Here is a 14,854-nt window from a genome sequence, read left to right as displayed (position 1 = left end):
CTTGGGTATGTGTCACATGAAGCGTTCTCTTGGTCCTGATGGTCAGATGGAGGTTTGTCTCTTGTGGGTCCTCAGTCTGAGTGATTCTCATCTGGTTTGACATCATCATTCTCTGGTACTGAGATTGACTCGGCTTCTAATTGGGTAGAATCAGCAGGTTCAGGTGTATAATTCACCTGGTGACCAGTTTGTGATACAAAACAACATTACAATCATTGCAGAAATTCATCCATATCTATAGATTTCTAGTCTCCGCTCTCAGCTCTAGCCTGCACATCTAGCCTTTCCGAACCGTATTTCTTAACCTCAGGGAGAGGGCAATCCTTTAAAAGAATGTGCAGAAGCAGTCACCATCAACAAAGGTTAGAACCGGAAAAGCCCTTAAATGATACAGAGAGGTGCGAAAGATAGGACAATATAGAAACCACCAAAGGCACCCAGGTTTTTGCAGAGTATTATTGTGATCAGTTAAGATGTCACCTCCTTTTCTGTGTTATCTTTGTCTAGAATTTCTTCAGTGACCTGCTCATTTTCATAGGTGGAGGTGCTGGGTACCTCTGATTTCTCCATGACACCTGGTGATATGACCCAAGTGGTCTGACCAGACCCTTTAGGTTCCTCTTGAAATATCTGCTGATATGTTGACGGGATTATTACCCCCCTTGAGTCAATTGACGCACCGGTGCTTCAATCTAAGTAACGTAACAAAAGTCCCCATCAAAATCTGTCGGTTTAAGCTAGAGATATCCTTGTTTTTGCATTGGATGCGTCTCAATCCACCAGATCCGCCAGTCTCGCACTTCCACATCTGCAGTGGAAGGTGGCAGAGCTACAGCGGTGTTTTCCAGACCATGAGACATCCCGAAAATCTGTCTTCTCAGAAAACATTGGTAGTGTTCCGAACGGTTTGGCATACAAAACTATTATGACCTGTCTATGGAAAAGGGAGACTCTCACGATGGTGTTCTCCATTTTGCTCTACAACCACAAGTGTCACAGGACTAGCATGACACACGGAATTTTTCCAACAATTGTTTACAGACAGATTATTTCACTTATAATTCACTGTATCACAATTCCGGTGGGTCAGAAACATGCATGAGGTTGACTGTGCCTTTAAACAGCTTGGACAATTCCAGAAATGATGCTTGACATCATGGGAAACTCAAAACAAAATCTGCCAAAATGTAGACCTCCACAAGTCTGGTTCATCCTTGGGAGCAATTTCCAAACGCCTGAAGGTAAAACGTTCATCTGTACAAACAATAGTATGCAAGTATAAACACCATGGGACCACGCAGCCATCATACCGCTCAAGAAGGAGACGCGTTCTGTCTCCTAGAGATGAACGTACTTTGGTGCGAAAAGTGCAAATCAATCCCAAAACAACAGCAAAGGACCTTGTATAAGATGCTGGAGGAAAAAGGTACAAAAGTATCTATATCCAAGGTAAAACGAGTCCTATATCGACATAACCTGAAAGGCCGCTCAGCAAGGAAGAAGCCACTGCTCCAAAACCGCCATAAAAAAGCCAGACTATGGTTTGCAACTGCACATGGGGACAAAGATTAAACTTTTTGGAGAAAAGTCTTCTGGTCTGATGAAACAAAAATAGAATTGTTTGGCCATAATGACCATCGTTATGTTTGGAGGAAAAAGGGGGAGGCTTGCAAGCCGAAGAACACCATCCCAACCGTGAAGCACGGGGGTGGCAGCATCATGTTGTGGGGGTGCTTTGCTGTGGGAGGGACTGGTGCACTTCACAAAATAGATGACATCATGAGGGAGGAAAATTAGGTGGATATATTGAAGCAACATCTCAAGATATCAGTCAGGAAGTTAAATATTGGTCGCAAATGGTTCTTCCAAATGGACAATGACCCCAAGCATACTTCCAAAGTTGTGGCAAAATGGCTTAAGGACAACAAAGTCAAGGTATTGGAGTGGCCATCACAAAGACCTGACCTAAATTCTATAGAAAATGTTTGGACAGAACTGAAAAAGCGTGTGCGAGCAAGGAGGCCTACAAACCTGACTCAGTTACACCAGCTTTGTCAGGAGGAATGGGCCAAAATTCACCAAACTTATTGTAGGAAGCTTGTGGAAGGCTACCTGAAATGTTTGACTCAAGTTAAACAATTTAAAGGCAATGCTACCAAATACTAATTGAGTGTATGTAAACTTCTGACCCACTGGGAATGTGATGAAAGAAATAAAAGCTGAAATAAATAATTCTCTCTACTATTATTCTGACATTTCACATTCTTAAAATAAAGTAGTGATTCTAACTGACCTAAAACAGGGAAGGGATTTTTTACCTGGATTAAATGTCACGAACTGTGAAAAACTGAGTTTACATGTATTTGGCTAAAGTGTATGTAAACTTCCGACTTCAACTGTATAATATCAATAATAACCCAATACTTGGCATTGTATAGTCAAGCATTTTAAAGTCCCTTTACCTACAAATATTGTATGACAGTATAGGCTCAGAAATATAAATAGGGTGGACAATAGAATGAGTCAAAATTCACCCAAGGCTGAAAAATGGTAAAAGAACGTTGGTTGAGCTGGAACACTAGCGCGGGGCCATAGCAAATGATTTGAAACGAACCTTCGCAGAGCCTCTTCTGACTGGAGTGATGCTTAGAATTCCATTTCTCCATTAGAAATAGATTATCCTGAATTAAATGGTGTTGAACTTCAAAACATAAAAATACATCAATTTTGAGTTATTTGGCGAAATACAGACATTGACATTATGTTGGGGAAATCGGGATTTCTAAAAAGCTCAGTCTTTTATGTAACCAGCTTACCATTTGCCTTTTTTGTGTTGTACATTTTGTGGTTTGACTAGCAATAACTTCACTTTTCATTTTTCACAGGTCTAATTCTCATGCATGGCAGGCAGGCAGCACACTCTGAAAACGAACTGCTCAGCAAAGCAAAAAACCTCGTATTAGGCCTGTGTTGCTTTTAGGAGAGCAAAAAACCTCGTATTAGGCCTGTGTTGCTTTTAGGAGAGCAAAAAAACTCATATTAGGCCTGTGTTGCTTTTAGGAGAGCAAAACAACTCGTATTAGGCCTGTGTTGCTTTTAGGAGAGCAAAAAACCTCGTATTAGGCCTGTGTTGCTTTTAGGAGAGCAAAAAAACAAACAAAAACAATAGTAGTTATTGAACCCCAGCCAAAACAGATCTTCTGAGATTTAATTAGTGGTCTCATGCTTGAATGAGTAGGATATATATATCTTTAAATTAATAAGTAACCATTTTAGAAAATCATGGGACATGTAGTCTTTGGTTGTTTGTTATTTTATGTCAATCATATTGCCGCTATAGCCTATAACTGATGCTTCGTTGTCTTTAACTGCAATCTATTGGAAATATTTAGCAATTAAAAGTTATTAATTCACATAAAGACATTAGTAAGGCAGCTGTGAAATAAAGTGTATTTTTCTTATGAATTCCTGTGATCATTCTCAAACTTGCCCCACCTATCCCGGCCAATTGCGGGACTTTCACATAGAGGTTACTAGGTCACCCAATTCAAACCACATTTAAAAATAAAACATTCTGCCTTGCAATAATAAATATAATAAAATAACTAATAACAACAGCAAAATACTTACATAGGTCTTGATTTAAAAAATGACTATCACAATGCTATTTATTACTATAATGGTATTTACTAACATAATATTATTACTAAAATAGTTTCTAAAAGTGTTCTAGGTTACCCTACCCAAGAATTAGGGTTAAGGCTAAAATAGGTTATACCTATTGTTGGGGATAAATAGGTTTAGGGTTTAAGGCAACAAAAAAAACAGTATGAGTTTATTGCTCTCTTGCTCTTTCCTGTGGCCTGCTGTGGGTACTACATGACTCAATCGCAACACTTGTCGGCTCATAATCTGAGGTAGCAACTGCGATAGATCTACAAATCAATGAGCCACACATATTCAGTTTGCAACTCAGTGAACCTGCGCAGCATTCGCTCAATGCGATGCCTACGAACGAACAGATTTCGACGCATACCAATTTAATCAGCAGCCATTTAGAAACAACACATCGTCAAAATAAAAAGGTAATTTCTTTAGTGAATCGGCAATTTCTTGAAAAAGAGAACAGGGACATGCTTTTCGTTTAGGTTTACACAATTTTTCTGAAAACAAATATGGTTAACCATGACCAGAATTTTTTTACGGTTGATTCATGACTACCGCCGCGGTTCAGTACAACTTGTACTAAGGCGACCGATGTGCATGCTCTTCAAGGAATCGACCTTGTTAATAATGAGTTTCCTGAGGAAAGCCTACTAGTTTTACGTGGGCAGGTCTCATTGGCAGCATTGGCGAAACAGGGGCTGTGACCCAGAACTTGGGCGATGAATAGGAACGGTATTCAACATAACTAATATGATCTGGCAGGGTGAAAAATCTCCTTAAAATAAGGCCTGTTCTTTCGCGATTACTTCAGAATTACGGAAAGCAGCTGGGCCATACGGTAATATTACGGAACTGGACTCTACGGCGGATGCAATGGACTAGTTTTTAGTTGAAAATAAGCGTTTTTAAAAATGTCATGTGTCCAGCCTAATATAAACATTGTCGCAGTGGAACAGTGAAATTGTCTTGACAACAAAAGGCTGCCCCCCACTGGCAATAAACTGAACACAAGCTATTTAAAGAACATTACTCGCTCTCTTCTCATGGTCCCATGTTTTCTTTATAGTTGTAAATCCACTGTGCAAGAAACTCGATGGTGTCCATGGGGCGATACTCGGCCACCTCAGCTAATCCTTCTACGTACATGTTCCCATACCCCTTTTCAAGTATTCTGAGTCCATTTTATTTTATGGAAGAGGATACCATAGTATATGAACACAATAGCTACACATGTCTTGCAGCTAAGACAAGTGGTAACAAATATGTTCTACTTTCTTCTGGTTTGTATTGGTCAAACAACAAACTTTATGAGGATGGCCACATTTTAGCTCAACCCTGCCTATGAACAATAAAACAAGGTTTTCCATTTTAAAATGTTCATATTAGTTTGTAAGTACGTTGTAAACAATATGCCTCGACACAAAATAGGATTGTTTACTTAAATGTTACTATTTTATAATAGGATAAACTACCTCGAAATAGCTAGAAGTGTTTTGTTTGGATGGTTCATGCTCAACTGAATGCATTGCATCATGTTGACTCGTGCCTTCATTTTTCAGTCAGGCATGTCTTCATTAGAAAGCATGGATGCCAGCAGCTACTGCCAGTGCTGGGCATAACACTCTACTTGAGTCTGACTGTGTACACAGGCACAGTTATCCTCCCTGCAAAGTGAGGGTCCCCTTGTGAAGAATGTAGATTTAAAAAAAATCTTTAATTAAATAGTTGAGTCAGTTAAGAACAAATTCTTCTCTACAATGACAGTCTACTGGGGAACAGTGGGTTACCTGCCTTGTTCAGGGGCAGAACAGCAGATTTGTACCTTGTCAGCTCAGCGATTCGATCCAGGAACCTCTCGGTTACTGGCCCAACGCTCTAACCGCTAGGATACCTGCCGCCCCAAGATAGAATACGGGGAAAACAAGAGGTAGGGAAAAGACAGGAGAAGCTGCTCCATAAAATGAACATTCATTTTTCACATTAATATAAAACACCACCCCATCTGGTGACTTTCTATGAACAGGGCATTAATTGGATAAACCTTATGTAAGGCCGCGGTTGGATGGAAGATTCCACAAGGAGTTAAAAAAAAATATTCTACCAGAAAACGTTGATTCCCTCCCTCTCTTTTCTCTCTTCTGGATGGTCTTAAAGGCCGGTTCACATGACCCCCACCCCCTTTCACCGAGAGTGAGTGTGTATGTTGTCTTTGCCTTATATAGAGGAGTGTTGTGGCTCCAGTAAAGCCTCTCACATTCCCTCTTTCCTTCTTAGCTTTGTGCGTAGAAGGATGCATCAGCCTCACTGCTCTACCTGTTATTTATAATAGTTGTCTCTCCATTTAGGCTTTTTAGCCTACTCAGACCGCATACCACAATGAACGGGCCAGGAACGGATTGTACGATGCTGAGCATTATAGGTCATTCATGTTTACCTCTGAGTCTGTGGGAGAAGGACATCCAGGTGAATAGACAGGTCTAGTATGGATACAGTCATTTCCCTGTAAAAGGACCCATGAGCATCAATGTGTAAAGATTATAGAAGCATATCGAATGTGGTGTTAAATGAAAGCTAAGAGTTAATATTTTTGGTAAATGGCATAGATATGTTTTCCATCCTAAAAATTAGGAATAAGCAAAGGTCACACAGATGGAAAAGGTTGAAAAAAAAATCTGTAGAATATTGACATGCGCCAGTTTGCTACAGCAGGAAAATGATCCTGCAGCAACAGGAAATGTTATTATGTGGATTATCATTTTTGTTGGGGTTGATCAATTTTTTGTTGGGTCTGAAATGTCAATGTGGAAATTACAAACTTTTCAAAACTCAAATGCTCTACATGTTTTATTTCCCTGATGTGCAGGAAAGTTCTCAGCAACAAAAGAGTGATCAAATTAAGATCCTACATCTGTAATAGAAAAAGTCTTAAAACGGTCTTAGAAATACATCAAAATGCAATAATGTTAAAGCCCCCTGCAAACTAATATCAACATTTACATTTCGTTTGCATAATAAATCCTAGAGGATTTAGGGAGAAGAGGGGAGAGGGATGAAGTGAAGGAGAGACTGTTATTGAGAAAATAAGGTAGTTAAAGGGACAGTGCTCAACAGGAATCTGCCTTCTGTAAGTTTAAGAAATACTGTTACCAAACGTTGCATCTGCACTGTTCCTCTAGTAAATGTGTTTTAGTGAAATTGTCAATCAGTAGAACCTGTCCCGACCTTCACCTCTCCCGAGTCCTTTAGGGGAATTGCAGCAGTGGAAGCCTGGAACGGACCGAGTGGGGCAGTGGTCTAAAGCACTGCATCTCAGTGCTAGAGGCGTCACTACAGGTCCTGGTTCAATTCCAGGCTGTATCACAACCGGCCGTGATTGGAAGTCCCATTGGAAGTCTCCTTATTACTATTTTCTACATTGTAGAAAAATATTGAAGACATCAACACTATGAAATAACACATATGGAATCATGTAGTAACCAAAAAAGTGTTAAACAAATGAAAATATATTTTATATTTGAGATCCTTCAAAATTAGCCACCCTTTGCCTTTTCATTCTCTAAACCAGCTTCATGATGTAGTCACCTGGAATGCATTTCAATTAACCTCTCTGGGATATGTGGGAGCATCCCACCTGGCCAAAAGCCAGTGAAAATGCAGAGAGCCACCAAATTAAAGCTACACGTGTTGTGAATCCAGCCAACCTGTCAGATTTCAAAAAGGCTTAACGGCGAAAGCATAAGATGCTATTAGCTGAGGGTAGCACCTCCGTAAACAAAAGAGAGAAAACATATTTCAACCCTGCAGGCGCGACACAAAACGCAAAGATAAGAATATAAATAATGCCTTACCTTTGACGAGCTTCTTTTGTTGGCACTACAATATGTCCCATAAACATCACAAATGGTCCTTTGGTTCGATTAATTCCGTCGATATATATCCAAAATGTCAATTTATTTGGCGCGTTTGACCAGAAAAACACCGGTTCCAACTTGCGCAACGTGACTACAAAATATATCAAGTTACCTGTAAACTTTGCCAAAACATTTCAAACTACTTTTGTAATACAACTTTAGGTATTTTTTTAAGTAAATAATCGATCAAATTGAAGACGGGATCATCTGTGTTCAATACAGGAAGAAAACAAACTGACGCTACCTTTCTGGTCACGCGCCTCTATCTCACAGTACACTTGAAGTGACAGGTAGCCTTCACACACCTGAAGTCCACCAGGAGGCAGTCCCAGATGGTCCTGGTCACCCAACCTTGCAGTGCCCTACACGTTAATTGTATGCAATTGTTTTGAAGGAATCTGTAGGAATATGGAAGATAATGTCATTATTAGACTTTTACATCACCAGGTCATTGTGGATTACTAAAGTATAACATCCCACAAATCATGATAACGTTGGATTGATAGATGCATGGGCACACGCGTGCATATGCAGCATGTGGCAATAACAGAATCATAACAAGGATAGCATCACAAATGAATACATACATACCACTTGAAGCTTGATGATGACTTGATCATTTGAATCACCTGTGCAGTTCTAAGGCAAAAACAAAAATGTGAACCTCTAAGTCCCCAGGACCAGGACTGAGAACCACTGCTCTTCATTGGGACCTCTTCATCTGTAGACAGGCTTTCATAGCTCTCTTTATCTGAGGGCAGGAAACCTCACAAGAAACAGACTTCATTATAATCAAATTACACCGCACTGAATATTATGTTACTATTATCTCCATCCTCACTTCTAGGGACAGGAACCACACAAAAGTACCTGCCCTGTCCAGAATAGCCTACTCTCTCACTTTGAAAGTTGGGTCTGTTAACATTATCCTTTCACCCTCCTCCATGGCTGTTAGCTAGCTACCTACAAATGCATTTGGAGTTTGTTTTTTTACAGTGATAAATGCATCAAGATAGCTAGCTAATATGAAGTTAGGTAGCTGGTGATATTTCATTCACTTAGCTAGCTATAGATACATTTTTTCAAGTTGGTTAGATACAAGCTCGCCAACTAAAGTTAGCTAAAATTAGAAAATTTAGCAGCTCATTTTAGTTAGCCGGCACTGTAGCTAGTTAGCTAATAAAAAAAAATAAAAAAATTCTAAGTGTATTGACTTACTTGAATAGGTTCTCCCAGCCACGTGGACAATTGGAAACAGGGCAGCAAAGTTTGTCTGTCAACAGATTGTTTTAAAACATATTACTATTAAACTATTTGCCCATTTAATAACCAGACATTCATATAAACTTGCTATGCTGAATTCTTGATGCGATTTCGAACATGCTGCCTTAATATGCTGCCAGCACGCCCACAAGCGAGTCACAATGGGGGTCCTATGCAGCACACGGCAATTTACTGCTTTAAAGAGGACCATCCTCATCTGTATGCTGTCTGTAAACTTCTGTATCATATATAGCTTCTATGTTATTAGGATCGTTCTTCTTCCTACAAAATCTAAAGTTAAGCTTTTCCTGAAAACCAGGCTTGAGAAACAATGATCTTATTTGAGCATCAATTTGAACCTCCATGAAGGATGATTCTGATCATGTTTCTGAGATGCTGGTCCCGCAGGTCAGACATTGCAATTGTTCACTCTCTACTGACGCAAAACATTTGCTGCAATGCTTATGCATCACAATAGGGGAAGATGCAGAGTGGGGATCAAAGTCTCTGAACTTCTGTACACTGCTCAAGCAGTCTGTGTTGAGACTATCTGCACAAAGCAATGTTGTTCATTTAAGCAAATCACTAAGGGCCTTAACAGTTACTTTATGACCGTGTGCGTAAGCCATGATTACCAAAAGGCATTCTCCAACAGTTATGGATGCATTGTCATATACTGGTTTGCCTGTTTTTGTTGTGTCATTAGATTTTGTCTGTGCACCCTCCTCGCTAGACACCTTTTCAAATCCCTCACTAAAGATAAAGTTATCATCATAGGGCCAATCCATGAAATTAGGCAACACTTCCTCAAAAGATTCAGATGGATCATACTGATCAGTATTGTCACATACAGTTGTTGGGACATCAGGAGTATCTCTGCTGGCTGATCTGAAGTTGGCTCTTCGTTTTCAATGCTAAAGTCAATGATTGAAACATTCTCTTGTGCTGGTAACAGAAGACAGTAAAACAACAGTTTAATAGTATGTTTAGACAACATTTTTAATGTAAAACATCGTGTTGCACCATCACTGCGAGTGTACACATGGGTCTCAAAAAAACTTGGCAAGATAACACACACAGACGTGATAAGCAAATTAGATGTTTATGTTTTATATATTTCTAGTACAAGAGGGTGCATAGGGAGTGGAATAAGAATGTATGACTTACTTACATTTTGTTTTCAGTATCGTCTAGAAAGAAAACAGATTGTGGTCATTAAGTAATGTAAGGGAACCTCTAGGGATGTGTGTACAGGAATAGCCTATAGGGTACTTGATCCTGCAGAGCTGGATGCTGAAGTGACATGCTGTGACTTGTAGTGTGTTGTTTTTTCTTCCCTTTTTCATGTTTCAACCTCTCTTCTTCAGACCTTTTCAGGATGTAGAAGACATCCCCTCCCCCAAGAAGTCACAGCATGTCACATCAGTATCCAGATCTGCAGGTGTTTGATGTATGAATTGTGTATGTAGAGTAAAAACTGTAAGAAATTGGTCCCCAAAAGTGTCAAGAATACAAAACAATAAAAAGTATGAGCAATAACGATAGTGTGCTCTGCCTGCTGCAAGCACAGAAATAATAATAACTTTTATCAATAACGATAGTGTGCTCTGCCTGCTGCAAGCAAAGAAATAATAATAACTTTTATCAATAATGATAGTGTGCTCTGCCTGCTGCAAGCACAGAAATAATAATAACTTTTATCAATAACGACAGTGTGCTCTGCCTGCTGCAAGCACAGAAATAATAATAACTTTTATCAATAACGACAGTGTGCTCTGCCTGCTGCAAGCACAGAAATAATAATAACTTTTCATATGTTATAACAGAAAAGAGGACAAATATAATATACTGAATAGCATCTTACCATCAAGTAGGTCTATTAGTGATAGTGGTGGAGCCAGCACCTCCACACGTAGAGATGTATCCACTCAGTCAAGTAGGCCTGCTAGTGATAGTGGTGGAGCCAGCACCTCCACACGTGGAGATGTATCCACTCAGTCAAGTAGGCCTGCTAGTGATAGTGGTGGAGCCAGCACCTCCACACGTGGAGATTTATCCACTCAGTCAAGTAGGCCTGCTAGTGATAGTGGTGGAGCCAGCACCTCCACACGTGGAGATGTATCCACTCAGTCAAGTAGGCCTGCTAGTGATAGTGGTGGAGCCAGCACCTCCACACGTGGAGATTTATCCACTCAGTCAAGTCGGCCTGCTAGTGATAGTGGTGGATAGTGGTGGAGCCAGCACCTCCACACATGGAGATATATCCACCCAGTCAAGTAGGCCTGCTAGTGATAGTGGTGGAGCCAGCACCTCCACACGTAGAGATGTATCCACTCAGTCAAGTAGGCCTGCTAGTGATAGTGGTGGAGCCAGCACCTCCACACGTGGAGATGTATCCACTCAGTCAAGTAGGCCTACTAGTGATAGTGGTGGAGCTAGCACCTCCACACGTAGAGATGTATCCACTCAGTCAAGTAGGCCTGCTAGTGATAGTGGTGGAGCTAGCACCTCCACACGTAGAGATGTATCCACTCAGTCAAGTAGGCCTACTAGTGATAGTGGTGGAGCCAGCACCTCCACACGTAGAGATGTATCCACTCAGTCAAGTAGGCCTGCTAGTGATAGTGGTGGAGCTAGCACCTCCACACGTAGAGATGTATCCACTCAGTCAAGTAGGCCTGCTAGTGATAGTGGTGGAGCCAGCACCTCCACACGTAGAGATGTATCCACTCAGTCAAGTAGGCCTGCTAGTGATAGTGGTGGAGCTAGCACCTCCACACGTAGAGATGTATCCACTCAGTCAAGTAGGCCTGCTAGTGATAGTGGTGGAGCCAGCACCTCCACACGTAGAGATGTATCCACTCAGTCAAGTAGGCCTGCTAGTGATAGTGGTGGAGCCAGCACCTCCACACGTAGAGATGTATCCACTCAGTCAAGTAGGCCTACTCCGTGACCCACAACAACGCAGTCTTCTATGGACCAGTTTATGCCAAAGTCTATGTCTGTAGCAAAACAAGGCCAAATTTATATTGCATCGGCTAAAATGATTGCCACTGATTTCCAGACATTGTCGATCGTGGAGGACAGAGGTTTTAGAAATGATAGCAATAGTCTAAATCCAATGTACACAATTCCAAACAGGAAAACCCTTTTAAAATCACTTATTCCACAACTGTACGAGAGCACACAGGCTTCAGTGCGGGAAAGAGTCCAAAAAGCTACTGTAGTTTGCCTTACCACTGACTGCTGGACATCAAGGGTAACCACATGTCGGTTACATGTCAGATGAGAATGTAGTATCAGTAGACAAAGCATGAACCTGAACTATGTGACATCATCAAAAATGATACTCCTGTGTAAGGAAGGGTCTGCAGCGAATCACAGCCAGTCGCCAGAGAGAAGCAAATGTAACCACAGGACATGTGACAGAGTTGATGGACACCCTATCTTCATCAATGAACAGAAAGTTCCACAGAATGGAATATAATCACGTGCTATCAGAAACCGCGGCACTTGACCCCAGGTTTAAAAAGTATGGAGCAATATTCTATTATTATGTTGCTCAGATTATATTCATTTTGAAATGTTATATGTATATGCACTTTGTTTATATACATTAAAAAGTTATACTTTAAATACACATGTGTAATAGCATCCTTCTTTCTTACATTTATTTCAATTTGTGGGATGCTGCAGATTTGCAAATTGTTATTTATTTTTCTTTGATATGGTGCAATATTCTATTTTGTTGTTCAGATTGTAATCCCTTTTGAATGGTTAGATGTATATGCACTTTGTCTATATACATTAAAAAGTTATACTTTAAAGGCAAATGTTTAATAGTATTATTTTTCATAACAAACCAATGCATTTTTTAAATACATTATGGTTAAGTTAGAGTATGGTTTCACTTAATAATTTAATTAGAATTGTTTTAACACCAATCATATTCAAACTATCGAAAACTGTTTGACTTGAAAAAATACAAAACATATATTTTTCAAAAGAGCCGTTTGGGAGCCAAAAGAGCCGGCTCTTTTTGGTGAGCTGAGTTGAACAAACCGGTACAATGAAAAAAGCCAGAATACCCATCACTACTTGGGATGCAAATTGAGCATAAATCATCTAGACAAATCTGGAAACGACACCACCTAGAACAAATAGAACGTCAATAGTTTTCTTTCACAATGTAAGGAAGCCCCGCCGTAAAACAGGGCATCAAAAAATTAGTTAATACTCATAATGTTCCTCTCCACGGAAATCTTTAGTAAAAGGCGAAAGATTTATGCGATCTGAAGCGAAACCAGAGTGTACTACCTTTAGAAAAAGTCAAACTGGACAGGGATTCACGGACATGACATTCCCCATAGCGATAATATTAATATCGGCACCCCGAACCAAATCTCGTGCCCTGTTCAACGTGACCAGTCATAACCATGTATTGCAGAGTATTAGGATAGCATAAATATATTCCTGTTTTAAAATATGATAGTAAAGAAATAACATTATTTCACGTCAAGTGCATGATGGGTAACGTCGTACGCATGCGCAGTTGAATTTGCACTAGTGAATCTTGTCAATAGGTGGCAGGCACTCTGGTGCTGATTTCGCCTTGGATTACATTAGAGCGTGAAAAAAATTCCCTGTTTTAAATCAGTTAGGATCACCACTTTATTTTAAGAATGTGAAATGTCAGAATAATAGAAGATAATTATTTATTTCAGCTTTTATTTCTTTCATCACATTCCCAGTGGGTCAGACGTTTACAAACACTCAATTTGTATTTGGTAGCATTGCCTTTAAATTGTTTAAATTGAGCCAATGTTTCAGGTAGCCTTCCACAAGCTTCCCACAATAAATCGGGTGAATTTTGGCACATTCCTCCTGACAGAGCTGGTGTAACTAAATCAAGTTTGTAGGCCTCCTTGCTCGCACACGCTTTTTCAGTTCTGCACACACCTTTTCTATGGGATTGAGGTCAGGGCTTTGTGATGGCCACTCCAATACCTTGACTTTGTTGTCCTTAAGCCATTTTGCCACAACTTTGGAAGTATGCTTGGGGCCATTGTCTATTTGGAAGACCCATTTGCGACCAAGCTTTCACTTCCTGACTGATGTCTGGCTTTTTAATGTCTGGCTTTTTTGTGAAGTGCACCAGTCCCTCCTGCAGCAAAGCACCCCCACAACATGATGCTGCCACCCCCGTGCTTCACGTGTTTCACGGTTGGGTGTTCTTCGGCTTGCAAGCCTCCCCCTTTTTCCTCCAAACATAACGATGGTCATTATGGCCAAACAGTTCTATGTTGATATAGAACTCGTTTTACTGTGGATATAGATACTTTCGTACTTGTTTCCTCCAGCATCTTCACAAGGTCCTTTGCTGATGTTCTGGGATTGATTTGCACTTTTCGCACCAAAGTACATTCATCTCTAGGAGACAGAACGCGTCTCCTTCCTGAGCGTTATGATGGCTGCGTGGTCACAAGGTGTTTATACTTGTGTACAGATGAATGTGGTACCTTCAGGTGTTTAGAAATTGCTCCCAAGGATGAACCGGACTTGTGGAGGTCTACAACTTTTTTTTTTTTTTCCCATAATGTCAAGCAAAGAGCCACTGAGTTTGAAGGTAGGCCTTAAAATACATCCACAGGTACACCAATTGACTGAAATTATGTCAATTAGCCTTTCAGAAGCTTCTAAAGCCATGACATCCTGTTCTGGAATTTCCCAAGCTGTAAAGGCACATGTAAAAGTGTATGTAACCTTCTGACCCACTGGAATTGTGATACAGTGAATTATAAGAGAAATAATCTGTCTGTAAACAATTTTTGGAAAAATTTCTTGTGTCTGCTGTGGTGCAACTCCTTCTGAAGAAAAGTAATCTAGATTCTTAAACTCTAAGCAATTTACGGCCAATCTCCAACCTTCCATTCCTAAGCAAAATTCCTGAGAAATTGTTTTCAAATTAGCTGCATTTTTGTACTGTATTTAAAAAAAACAATACCAATCTGGTT

The 14,854-nt window shown here is 40.2% G+C and overlaps 1 long non-coding RNA gene and 1 other non-coding gene across 2 annotated transcripts; both read right to left on the bottom strand.

The window, feature by feature from the left end:
- Positions 1-9,812: 9,812 nt before the first annotated feature.
- Positions 9,813-11,680, bottom strand: LOC127911463 (uncharacterized). Its single transcript, XR_008078680.1, has 3 exons — positions 11,547-11,680; positions 11,415-11,480; positions 9,813-11,348 (listed from the first exon to the last, which is right to left on the bottom strand). It is a non-coding gene; the product is annotated as an uncharacterized LOC127911463 (long non-coding RNA).
- Positions 11,681-13,036: 1,356 nt separating this feature from the next.
- LOC118357771 (U5 spliceosomal RNA) lies at positions 13,037-13,152 on the bottom strand. The gene has a single exon (XR_004820355.1). It is a non-coding gene; the product is annotated as a U5 spliceosomal RNA (small nuclear RNA).
- Between the last annotated feature and the right edge of the window lie 1,702 nt (positions 13,153-14,854).

This window comes from Oncorhynchus keta, chromosome 24, assembly GCF_023373465.1.
Source record: "Oncorhynchus keta strain PuntledgeMale-10-30-2019 chromosome 24, Oket_V2, whole genome shotgun sequence".
In the NCBI taxonomy this organism is placed as follows: Eukaryota; Metazoa; Chordata; class Actinopteri; order Salmoniformes; family Salmonidae; genus Oncorhynchus; species Oncorhynchus keta.
Note: the sequence above shows the minus strand (reverse complement) of the source record. Positions and strands in the feature narration are given on the sequence as shown.